Source organism: Sapajus apella, unplaced genomic scaffold, assembly GCF_009761245.1.
Source record: "Sapajus apella isolate SASKATOON/1434 unplaced genomic scaffold, GSC_monkey_1.0 scaffold95, whole genome shotgun sequence".
NCBI lineage: Eukaryota > Metazoa > Chordata > Mammalia > Primates > Cebidae > Sapajus > Sapajus apella.
In genome coordinates this window covers 6,420,666-6,434,138 of record NW_022437035.1, presented here as the reverse complement: position 1 = coordinate 6,434,138, position 13,473 = coordinate 6,420,666, and the positions used below count along the sequence as shown (strand labels likewise).

General features: G+C 41.6%; 1 protein-coding gene across 2 annotated transcripts in view; it reads right to left on the bottom strand.

Annotated features, from left to right (window-relative positions):
• HORMAD2 (HORMA domain containing 2) overlaps window positions 1-12,738 on the bottom strand; it is a 96,081-nt gene extending 83,343 nt beyond the window's left edge. For both annotated transcript variants that reach the window (XM_032256852.1, XM_032256851.1), the window contains exon 1: window positions 12,486-12,738. The gene's annotated coding sequence lies outside the window, so the exon portion shown is untranslated. The remainder of the gene's footprint in view (window positions 1-12,485) is intronic.
• Window positions 12,739-13,473: the final 735 nt, after the last annotated feature.

Below are 13,473 nucleotides of genomic sequence, written 5' to 3'. Positions count from 1 at the left end.
CACACACACACACACACACACACACACACACACACACACACATATATATATTAGCTGGGTGTGGTGGCACACGCCTGTAGTTCCAGCTACTCAGGAGGCTGAGGCAGGAGAATCTCTTGAAGCTGGGAGGCAGAGGTTGCAGCGAGCTGAGATCATGCCACTGCACTCCAGCCTGGGCAACAGAGCAAGACTCCATCTCAAAAAATGAAATAAAATAAAATAAAAGGATAAAAAATAATAAATGCTGGCAAGGATGCAGAGAAAAATAAATTCTTATACACTGTTGGTAGGAATGTAAATTAGTACAAGCATTATGGAGAACAGTATGGAAGGTCCTCAAAAATCTGAAAATAGAAATACCATATAATCCAGCAATCCTACTATCAGGTATTTATCCAAAGGAAAATAAATCAGTACATGGAAGAGACATCTATACCTCCATGTTTATTGCAGCACTATTCACAATAGCCAAGATATGGAATCAACCTAAGTGTCCAACAACAGATGAATGCATAAAGAAAATACAGGGCACGAACTGGATAGGGATCCAAGATGGCCAAATAGGAACAGCTCTGGAGTGCAGTTCCCAGCGAGAACAATGCAGAGGGTGAGTGATCAACACATTTCCAAATGAGTTATTACTGCCCACAGACCAGGAGATTCCCTGGCTGAAAAGTGCCACAAGTTTCCAGCACGGCTGTTTCAGCTAGCACAGTGGGTCTCCACATAAAAACTCACACAAATCTGGACAGCAATTTCAACTGGCACCTGGAATGCCTGGGAGACAGAGTCGCCCATTCAACTGAAAAAAAGGGGGCTGAAACAGGGAGCCCGGTGATCTGGCTTGGCAGGTCCCACCCCCACAGACCAGCAATCTGAAACGCTCTGAATTAAGAGACTCACAGCAAGCACAGCTGGGCCCTGGACAGTCCAGCTCTGTGGGGGAAGGGCGTCTGCCATTACCAAGGCAGTCCGCCATTACCCAGGCAGTCCACCATTACCGAGGCAGTCCACCATTACTGAAGCAATCCACCATTACTGAGGCAGTTGCCATTACAGAGGCAGTCCACCATTACTGAAGCAGACTGCCATTACCAAGGCAGTTATAACTATACCTCTATAAACAAAACTGCAAGGAAGTTCACACAGCAGCTTGGCAGAGCCCACAGCAGCTCAGCAATGTGTCTGCTGTCAGACTGTGACTAGGCTACCTCCTAGCTTGGCAGGGCATCTCTGAAAAAAGGTAGTAGCACGTCAGGAACTTATAAATAAAGCCCCACCTTCTGCTGCAGTGGAACTCATAACCTGAGAAAAAAGGCAGTTATGAGTTACACTGCAGCAGACTTAACCAGCTGCCCAACAGCTCTGAACGGAACAACGGGGCTCACAGCTCAGCACTTGAGCTCCTGTAAGGGTCGGACTGTCACCTCAAGCAGCTCCCTGACCCCCGTATATCCAAAGAGACACCTCATAAAGGAGAGCTGAGGCTGACATCTGGCATGTATCCTTCTGGGACAAAGATAACAGATAAAGAAACTGGCAGCAATCCTTACTGTTCTGCAGCAGCTGCAGGTGATTCCCAGGCAAGCAAGCAGGGTCTGGAGTGGACCTCCAGCAGTCCTACAGCAGAGGGGCCTGACTGTTAGAAGGAAAACTAAAAAAACAGAAAGAAATAACTTCATCATCAACAAAAAGGATGTCCACTCAGAGACCCCATCTGAAAGTCACCAACTACAAAGACCACAAGGTAGATAAATCCACAGGAAGAAACCAGTGCAAAAAGGACAAAAACACCCAAAACCAGAACGCCTCTCTTCCTTCAAGGGATCACAACTCCTCACCAGCAAGGGAACAAAGCTGGATAGAGAATGAGTCGGATGAATTGACAGAAACAGGCTTCAGAAGGTGGGTAGTAATAAACTTCTCTGAGCTAAACGACCATGTTCTAACCCAATGCAAATAAACGAAGAACCTTGAAAAAACGTTGACGAAATGCTAACGAGAATAAACAGCTTAGAGAAGAATATAAATGACCTGATGAAGCCGAAAAACACAACGCGAGAACTTCGCAAAGCATACGCAAGTTTCAATAGCCAAATCAACCAAGCAGAAGAAAGTATTTCAGATTGAAGATCAACTCAATGAAATAAAACGAGAAGGCAAGATTAGAGAAAAAAGAGTGAAAAGAAATGAACAAAGCCTCCAAGAAATATGGGATTATGTGAAAAGACCTAATCTACATTTGATAGGTGTACCTGAATGTGACAGAGAGAATGAATCTGAGCTGGAAAACACTCTTCAGGATATTATCCAGGAGAACTTCCCCGACCTAGCAAGGCAGGCCAATATTCAAGTCAAGGAAATACAGAGAACACCACAAAGATATTCCTCAAGAAGAGCAACCCCAAGGCACTTAATCGTCAGATTCACCAGGGTTGAAGTGAAGGAAAAAATGCTAAGGGCAACCATAGAGAAAGGTCAGGTTACCCACAGAGTGAAGCTCATCAGACTCACAGCAAATCTCTTGGCAGAAACCCTGCAAGCCAGAAGAGAGTGGGGGCCAATATTCAACATCCTTAAAGAAAAGAGCTTTCAACCTAGAATTTCATATCCAACCAAATATAGGCCAGGAGTGGGCAGCTAATGTCTGTAATCCCAGCATTTTGGGAGGTTGAGGCAGGTAGATCGCTTGAGCCCAGGAGTTCAAGACCAGCCTAGGCAGCATGGTAAAATCCTGTCTGTACAAAAAAATACAAAAATTAGCTGGGCGTGGTGGCACACACCTATAGTCCTAACTACTTGGTAGATTAAGGTGGATCACTTGAGCTTGGGAGTTCGAGACTGCAGTGAGCCATGATTGCACCACTGCACTCCAGCCTGGGCAACAGAGCAAGACCCTGTCTTTAAAAAAAAAGAAAAAGAAAAAACAATACAGTATATATATACAATGGAATACTATTCGGCCATATTCAGCCATTTAAAAAAAGAATGAAAATCTGTCATTCACAGCAACAGAGATTAGCCTATAGGACATAATGTTAAGTGAAATAAGTCAGGTACAGAAAGATAAATACCGCTTGTTCTCACTCACCTGGGAGCTAAAACAGATGAGCTCTTAGAAGTAGTTATTAGAAGCTAGGAAAGGTAGCAAGGAGGGGGTTGGATAGGGAGAAGTTAGTTAATGGATATAAAATTACAGTTAGCTAGGAGAATAAATTATATTGTTCTACAGCACTGTAGAATGACCACAGTTAAGAAGATTTATTGTATATTTTCAAATAGTTAGAAGAGAGGATTTTTTAATGCTCTCAACACAAAGAATGATAAATATTTGAAGTGATCAATATGCTAATTACTTTGACTTGATCATTACATATTGTATACATGTATCAAACTATCACTCTGTACCCCATAAATATGTACAATTACTCTGTGTCAATTAAAAAATTTATAAATGGCCAGCCGGGCATGGTGGCTCAAGCCTGTAATCCCAGCACTTTGGGAGGCCGAGGCGGGTGGATTATAAGGTCAAGAGACCGAGACCATCCTGGTCAACATGGTGAAACCCCGTCTCTACTAAAAATACAAAAAAAAAAAAAAACATTAGCTGGGCATGGTGGCGCGTGCACGTAATCCCAGCTACTCAGGAGGCTGAGGCAGGAGAATTGCCTGAACCCAGGAGGCGGAGGTTGCGGTGAGCTGAGATCGCGCCATTGCACTCCAGCCTGGGTAACGAGCGAAACTCCGTCTCAAAAAAAAAAAAAAATTTTATAAATGGCTATTCAAAAATGGAAAAGGGTAAATTGGTAAAGTTGTGGAGAAATTAAAAGCCTTATGCATTGCTGGTGGGAACAAAAATGGGACAGCCATTGTGGCAAACAGCATGGCATTCCTCAAAAAGTTAAACAGTATATATGCACGATGGAATACTATTCAGCCATATTCAGTCATTTTAAAAAAGAATGAAAATCTGTCATTCACAGCAACAGAGATTAGCTGAGTGTGGTGGCATGCACCTAGAGTCCCAGCTACTTGGGAGGCTAAGATGGATCCAGCATTTCCATCTCTAGGTGTATATTCAAAAGAGTTGAAAGCAGGGACTCAAACAGATACTCGTACACCAATGCTCATAGCCGCCTAATTCACATTAGCCAAAAGGTGGAAACAATTCAGATGTCTACTAACAAATGAATGGATAAACAAAAATGTGGTATTTAAGATGGAATACTATTCAATTTTTTTTTTTTTTTTGAGATGGGGTCTCCCTCTGTCACCCAGGCTGGAGGAATGGCATAATCTCAGCTCACTGCAACCTCTGGCTCCCACATTCAAGTGATTCTCTCATCTCAGCCTCCCGAGTAGCTGGGACTACAAGCACTTGCCACCACACGTGGTTAATTTTTGTAATTTTGTGGAGATGGGGTTTTGCCATGTTGCCCAGGCTGGTTTTGAACTTCTGGGCTCAGGCAATCCACCTGCCTCATCCTCCCAATGTTCTAGGGTTACAGGAGTGAGCCACCACACCCAACCCCTATTCAATCTTAAAAAGGAATGAAGTTCTGATACATGCTACAATGTGAGTAAATCTTGAAAACATTATGCTAAGTGAAATGCCAGACATAAAAGGACAAATATTATATGTATATGATCCCACTTATATGAGGTACCTAGAGTAGGCAAATTCATACAGACAGAAAGTAGAATAGAGGTTACCAGGTGCTAGTGGCATTGAAGGAATAGAGTTTAACAGGTGTAGAGTTTCTGTTCAGGATGATGAAAAGTTTTAGAAATCGATAGTGATAATGGTTGCACAACATTGTAAATATGCTTAGTGTACACATAGAAAAGGTGAGGTGTTGAGTTTTATATTGTAGTTTACCACAACAAAACAGTTAATATTTAAAATACAACTAGTTTTTACCCTACTGTTTTGTTACTATAACAAAAAGCAGCAGCCAGGCATGGTGGCTCACACCTGTAATCCCAGCACTTTGGGAGGTTGAGGCAGGTGGATCACAAGGTCAAGAGATTGAGACCATCCTGGCAAACATGATGAAATCCCATCTCTACTAAAAATACAAAAATTAGCTGGATGTGGTGAGGTGTGCCTATAGTTCCAGCTACTCAAGAGATTGAGGCAGGAGAAATGCTTGAACCTGGAAGGCAAATGTTGCAGTGAGCCAAGATCACGCCACAGCACTCGAGCCTGGGTGACAGAGTGAGACTCCATCTTAAAAAAAAAAAGCAAATTATCCCTTTTCTTTACAAAGGCTTAATTTAATTGCAATTGGGGCAATTGGGGCTTCTTTTCAAGGTTTTATGAAGTTCTGACTAAAATGCTCATAAAATAACCTCTTGATAGCCTGTGACCAGTTTTCGTGTATCAATTAATGCAAGATTCTTGAAGATTTTCTCAAGAAAAGAGGGCAGAATTATTTGAGAACATTGCCACAAGGTGGTGATACAGATTATAAACAGGTGGTAATATTTAATTTCTCTCAAATTACTTCTTCAGAGTTGCACTAGGGGACACTCTTTTACAATATTTTACACATGAGACTGAAAACCACCAAATAGTCCTTTAATCCTTAAAGATTCCAAGGTATCTTTTCTTGACTTCAGAGTGCAACCTTCATATCTGACTCAACACATCAGTTGTCCCCCTTATATTTCAAAAAAATAAAATGGGAAGCAAGGCAGCTATGAGTTTAAGATCTAGTCCCAACCCATTAAACCATGATTACCCACTACTGGGGTAGTTATTAGTCTTAGAGACAATAAATAAGAGAAATAATGATTTTTAAATAGTTTTTCATATTAGCAGGGTTTTAAAAATTTCTGTATGAGCATAAGACATTCTGATGGCATTTCTAGAGAATCAAGCTCTGAAAATAGCATCAGCCAATTAGAACACAATGCATTACTACATCCATATTTTTGCAATGTATGGATGGCCTAAATTAAATTTATATTACCATTGAAAACTCTGAGGCATTCAGGCCATTTGCTTTTGAAAAAGGATTCAAGCTAGTTAATATTAGCATTTGATAAATTCCTTAGGAATTAACATTTATAAAAGTAAAATTAAATTTTATATACACCCACACACACACACATATACAGAGAAAAATAACCAGCAGTATAATCTAGAAGAAAGAGGCTTTAGAGTTAAGAAACCTAAGTTCAAACTCTGATGCAGCTACCTAGCAGCTGGCATGGCCAGGCACAGTGAGTGATAACTGGATCATGCGGGCAGTTTCTCATGAATGGTTTAGCACTACAGCCTCAGTGCAGTTCTTGCAATAGTGGTGAGTGAGTTATTGCAATATCTGGTTGTTTAAAGGTGGGTAGCATCTTTTTTTCCCACTTCTCTCTCTCTCTCTCTCTCTCTCTCTCTCTCTCAACTGCTCTGGCCATGTAAGATGTGCCTTCTTCTCCTTTGTCTTCTGCCATAATTGTAAGTTTCCTAAGGCCTCCCCAGAAGTCAGGCAGATGCTGCCATGCTTTCTGTACAGCCTGTTGAATCGTGAGCCAATTAAACCTCTTTTCTTTATAAATTACCCAGTCTCAGGAATTTCTTTATAGCAATGCAAGAATGGACTAAAACAGAGCTCTTCTTTTTTACTTCTACCACATACTCCTTGGATGAACAAATACACTCCCATTGTTTCAATTATAATTTATATCCTATTGATTCTTACATGTGTATCCCCAGCCCAGGTCTTTTCTCAGAAGTTGCTGACTTGTTCCTCTTAACTGATCATAAGGTTTTTCCACTTTGATGTTCTCAACACATCCAAATGCGAATTATTTTCCCCAAAAACTTACTTCTGTTCCCTTGCTCAATGAATGACATCATCACATACCTAGTTGCACAAGCACAAAATCTGTGACTCAACATTAATTCCTTCCTCATTCCCATGTTCAATCATCTTAATGTTTCTCAAATGCATCCTCACTTTAGCCATGTTGTTGTCATCTCTACTTTAGATCAATCAGTCTCATCTTTTGCCTGGACTGCTGCAACCATCAATCTTCCTGTCTCTGGTATTCTTCTTCTCCAGTCTGTTCTGTATATTGCAGCCAGAGTTTTCTTTTAAAATTACAAACTCGACTGTACATTTTCCCAGACTGAAATACTTCAGTGGCTCCCCACTATTCTCAGCATAAAATCTAAAACTCTTACCATGGCTTCAAGATTTGACTCATGCCTCCCTAGCCTCAGCTCTAACTATTTTCCCTTATACCTTTATGCATCAGCCATTCTTACCTCCTTTAATTACCCCAAAGGACTATATTCCTTCTAGCTCTCAGGATTTTGCAATATTCTCTCTGCCTAAAACATTCTCCTCCATTCCCAATTCCTTCTCATCCCTTAGATATGGTGTATATATGTCCATTCTCACATTGCTATAAAGAACTACCTAAGACTGGGTAATTTATAAAGAAAAGAGGCTTAATTGACTTACAGTTCTGCAGGCTATACAGGAGGCACGGCTGGTGAGGCCTCAGGAAACTTACAATCATGGCGGAAGGGGAAGAGGAAGGTGGTATGTCTTACGTGGCCAGAGAAGGAGAAGAGAGAGAATGGGGAGGTGCTACACTCTTTTAAACAACCAGATCTCATGAGCACTCATGATTACGAGAACAGCAAGTGGGAAACCTGCCCCCATGATCCAGTGAACTCCCACCAGGGTCCTCTGCCAACACTGGGGATTAAAATTTGACATGAGATTTCAGTGAAGACACAAATCCAAACCATATCATATGGCTTAGTAAAATTTCCTTAAGGAATGGTTTCCTAATTCCCACTACCACTACTATGAAGTCTGGTTTGTGTGCCCTTTGCAATATATACTGTACCGTAGTTGTCTTACTGTGAGCTAACACGAGAGCAAAATTGTATCTAGCTATTGTGTCTGTCTAGCTCATTTTTTATATTTTAAAGTTTTATTATTTATTTATTGAAAAGGACTCTCACTGTTTCACCCAGGCTGAAGTGCAGTCGTATGATCTCAGCTCACTGCAACCTCTGCCTCCTGGGTTCAAGCAATTCTCCTGCCTCAGCCTCCTGAGTAGCTGGGATTACAGGTGTGTGCCACCACATCCAGCTAATTTTTGCATTTTTAGTAGAGATGGGGTTTTGCCATGTTGGCCAGGATGGTCTGGAACTCCTTACCTCAAGTGATTCACCCACCTTGGACTCCCAAAGTGCTGGGATTACAGGTGTGAGCCACCACACCCAGCTTTTAAAGTTTTTTTAATAGGTACAATTCAGTGGGTTTTAGTATATTCACAAAATTGTGTAACCATCTGTTTAGTAGAGCATAAATCATCAATTTAGTATATTCACAAAATAGTGCAAACGCTATCTAATTCCAGAACATTTTCATCAACCCTAAAAGAAATCCCACGCCCATTAGCAGTCATTCCTATTCTCTCCTTTCCCCAGCAGCTAGAAACCACTAACCTACCTTTCATCTTTATAAATTGCCTATTCTGAATATTTCATATAAATGAAACCATACGCCGGGCGCGGTGGCTCAAGCCTGTAATCCCAGCACTTTGGGAGGCCGAGGCGGGTGGATCACGAGGTCAAGAGATCGAGACCACCCTGGTCAACATGGTGAAACCCCGTCTCTACTAAAAATACAAAAAATCAGCTGGGCATGGTGGCGCGTGCCTGTAATCCCAGCTACTCAGGAGGCTGAGGCAGGAGAATTGCCTGAACCCAGGAGGCGGAGGTTGCGGTGAGCCGAGATCGCGCCATTGCACTCCAGCCTGGGTAACATGAGTGAAACTCCGCCTCAAAAAAAAAAAAAAAAAAAATGAAACCATACAATATGTGTCTTGTTTATCTCATTCTTGAACTCTCAGCATCATCACAGTATTGGAATTAAGTAGGTACTCAATAAATATTTGCTGAGGCAGGCCATGGTGGCTCACATCTGTAATCCCAGCATTTTGGGAGGCCAAGGCAGGTGGCTCACTTGAGGTCAGGAGTTCAAGACCAGCCAGGCAAACATGGTGAAACCCTGTCTCTACTTAAAAACAACAACAACAAAAAACAAACAAACAAACAAAAAAACCCTAACTAAATAAATAAATATTTGGTGAGTCAACAGAGAAGAACTACAGGAACAAGGAATAATTTAGGCTAGAAAAATATTACAAAATTTTAAAAGTAGAAGAAACTTTAAATATTATTGCTATGATTTGAATGTATAACCCAAAGTTCATATTTTGGAAGCTTAATCCTCAATGCAAGTGTTGAGAGCTGAGATCTTTAAGAGGTGATTAGGTGCCTTCATGAATGGATTACTGTTGCTATCCTGGGAGCAGTTTCATTATCAAGAAAGTGGGTTTGTTATAAAAGCAAGTTTTGTGGACTCACTTTCCCTCTTTGCTCTCTCTCTAACCAAGTGATGCCTTCCTCCACATTATAATACAGTAAGGTGTATTATATATTCTTGCTGTATTATACAAGATGGATATCCTTGTTCTTGGATTTCCCAGCCTCCATAATCATAAGCCAATACATGCCCGTTCCTTTTTATATTACCCAGCCTCAGGTATTGTTAAGCAGGACAAAATGGACTAAGACAGTCACTTAGTCCAAATATCTAATTTTCTAGATGAGGAACTCAAGATCCCGACTTACTCAGGGTCAGTCAGCCACTTAGTAACAGAACTGAGACTAGAACTCAACAAGTCTGGCCCACGATTTAGAAGTTTTTCCAGACTGTCTCTCCAAAATGAAATCCTCCTTTGCTTTCATTCTATCTAATATGATGCACTACCAGGGCCTCCTTAGTTCTTTGGCTTGCTTGCTTATTTCTAAACATGGTAGAGTCTCTTTCTAATGTTCCAGCATGAGCTTGCTTCAGGAAGGCAAAAAGATCTAAATTATTTTTTCAAAAAACACAGTGAAACCCCATCTGTACTAAAACTATACAAATTAGCTGGGCGTGGTGGTGGGCGCATATAATCCCAGCTACTTGGAAGGCTGAGGCAGAAGAATTGCTTGAACCCAGGTTGCAGTGAGCTGAGATGGCACCATTGCACTCCAGCCTGGGCAACAAGAGCAAAACCCCGTCTCAAAACAAACAAACAAAAAAAATTGCCAGACTCTTTTCAACCTCTAACTATTCTGTTGCTACTGTTTTCCCTTTGAGCAGGTGTTTTGTGGAGGACTTCTATTCAAGTACAAACCCTGCTTAATTTTGAAAGCTCACAAGTTGACAATCTAGGAGGTATGATTTTAGACAGCATACATTTCCAGAGAATAGGTCTGATTTTTTTTTGTGTGTTATCCTTTTGTTCAGGCTCATTATCTGAAAACCTATAAGAGATCTCATAACTATGGATTTTAAGAACTGAAAGCTAACTTTGAAATGTCATTCTCTATTTGTTTGCAAATTAGATCCACACATATTTGAAACCTCACAGGGCACCAATACCATTCTTTCTTTGGTTTGTTTTTGAGACAAGGTCTTACTCTGTTACCCAGGCAGGAATGCAGCAGTGCAATCTTGGCTCACTGCAACCTCGATCTCCTGGACTCAAGCAATCCTCCCACCTCAGCCTCCTAAGTAGCTGGGACTACAGGGAATGTGCCCCCACACTCAGCTAATTTTGTTTATTTTGGTAGAGATGAGGTCTCACTATGTTGCCCAGGCTGGTTTTGAACTTCTGGGCCCAAGCAATACTCCTTCCTTAGCCTCTCAAAGTGCTGAGATTATTAGTGTGAGCCATTGCAACTGACCCTCACTCATACTTGATATGACTACTTTGTGACATGGATTATGATCTTCTTAAAAAAAGGCAATATTTCTGTGCTTTTTCTGGTAAAGATTCACTCTAGGCTTACCTCTTGACCTATATCTCAATTGTCCTATTTTATTTTATTTTTGTTTATTTTATTTTTATTTTTTTTTGAGATGGAGTTTCGCTCGTTACCCAGGCTGGAGTGCAATGGCACGATCTTGGCTCACCGCAACCTCCGCCTCCTGGGTTCAGGCAATTCTCCTGCCTCAGCCGGGACTACAGGCACGCGCCACCATGCCCAGCTAATTTTTTGTATTTTTAGTAGAGACGGGGTTTCACCATGTTGACCAGGATGGTCTCGATCTCTTGACCTCGTGATCCACCCGCCTCAGCCTCCCAAAGTGCTGGGATTACAGGCGTGAGCCACCACGCCCGGCTTATTTTTGTTTATTTATTCTTTTTTTTTTTTTTTTTTTTTTTTTGAGACAGGATAGAAGGCAGTAGCATGATCTGTCACCTAGGCTGGAGTTCAGTGGCATAATCGCAGCTCATTACAACCTCAAACTTCTGGGCTCAAGTGATCCTCTCACCTCAGCCTCCCAAGTAGCTGAGACTATAGGCATGCACCACCATGCCCTGCTAATTTTATTTTTTATTTTTGCAGAGTTGGGGGATGGGTCTCACTACGTTGCCCAGACTGGCCTTAAACTCTTGGCCTCAAGTGATCCTCCCACTTTAGCCTCTAAGTTTTGGGATTACACATGTGAGCCACCACACCATGCCTTCAATTGCCCTATTTTAAATGGTGGCACAATTACTTCCTATTTTACCCCTACTATGTGTGAATCCAAGATTCACATGAAGATTAGACAGCTGCTATTTAGTTTACTAAGGCCTAAACCACTTTTAAAACCATTCCAAGTTAAGCAAAAGCCAGTTTTATTACATTTTCCCAAATATTATCATAGTTGATTTATGAAGGCACTCTATCCATCTTTCTCAATCTCCAAAATAATTTTTTATAAGAAAATCCCCTTTCTATCAAGTGAACACTATCCAATAGCTGGATTCTGAAATGCAACTATATGACCTTCCTTACACATGCATGTTATTAAGGATGGCTTTACTCAGGAGAGGTGTATGTTAACATAAATGGGTTCAACAGATTCATAAAGCTGGAAGGGAGCAGAGACATCCTCCAACCCCTTCCATTTAAAGAAGATCCAATTCTGTGGAGGAAGGATCTTTTTTTTTCAACAAATAATGCTGAAACAAAAGGACATGAGGGCAGGTTGAGGGGGAAGAAAAAGAAGAAGAGAGAACAAAAAGAACCTTTACCTAAATCTCACACTGTATACAAATATTAATGCGAAATGGATCATGGATTTAAACCTAAACATAAAACTATAAAGGAAGGTGAGGCTAAGCGAGGGAACCTGTTTTGCCAAAGTTCACCCAGTTACTTAGACCTTCCAACAGAGCTTGCTTCAATAAATTATTCACCATTTTAACAAATTCCATTTGGCCCTGGTAATTCTGCTATCTGTGCTCATTCAGAGTAAATGGTTTCCACTATATTAATTGAGTATTTGTTCATGCTCTTTTGATTGTTTAATATCTTTTCCATGCTATCTCAATTCATTCATTCAACATCTACGAGGCAACTACGATGTGCCAGGCAATGTGCAGGATTACAAGATGTAAAATATTGTTCCTACCTCAACAGATTGATGATCCAATGGAGGACAAATTAGATTATGATCCTGATGAGATTAAAAACCCCTTTAGTGGCCAGAACCACCCCTCATTTCTACCAGCTGAGTACACGATGTACTGCACAGCCTGTCCAGTGCTCTGCGCACTGGGAAATATTTTGGTGATTGGCTAATCTTGAGGTTCAAGACACTCTCACCTTCTAAACTGTTTAGAGAACTGAAGTCCACAGGGACTAATTGGCAAATCCTCACTAAATCGAAAGGGGAGCTGAGGTCAAGGTGGGTGGGGTGGCTCCTCCCCACCTCTCTCACCTCTTGGCCTGTACCAGGTATTGATCCTGGCAGAAAACCTCAATAGCTGGGGAGAATCAGACCCAGGTAAGATAAACCCCAAAAACTCCACCACGCAAGGCCCGCTCCAATGCAGGCATAGACTTCATCTGCCCCATCAGCCTCATCATGGCTCATTATAGCTGCTGCTTCCTCAGCAAGTTAGATGATTTCATGTCCAGAAAAATCTGATTTTTTTTTTTTTTTTTTTTTTTTTTTTTTTGAGACGGAGTCTCTTTCTGTAGCCCAGGATGGAATACAGTGGTGCGATCTCGGCTCACTGCAACCTCCGCCTTCCGGGTCCTGGTTCAAGCAATTCTCCTGCCTCAGCCTCCCCAGTAGCTGAGATGACAGGCACCTGCCACCACCCCCGGCTAATTTTTGTATTTTTAGTAGAGACGGAATTTCACCATGTTGGCCAGACAGCTCTTGAACTCCTGACCTCGTGATCCGCCTGCCTCGGCATCCCAAAGTGCTGGGATTACAAGCATGAGCCAACGTGCCCGGCCTGAACAACCTGAATTTCAAAGCTACTTGGGTGCTCTCTGTCCGGTTCTGGGGAAATCGCCTCAGATTTGCCTTCCTCCTCAGCCTTCTGCCCTCCCGCTTCTCTTCACAGTACCTTTGGCCCCCACGAAAAATACTTTCAAATCCAACTTTA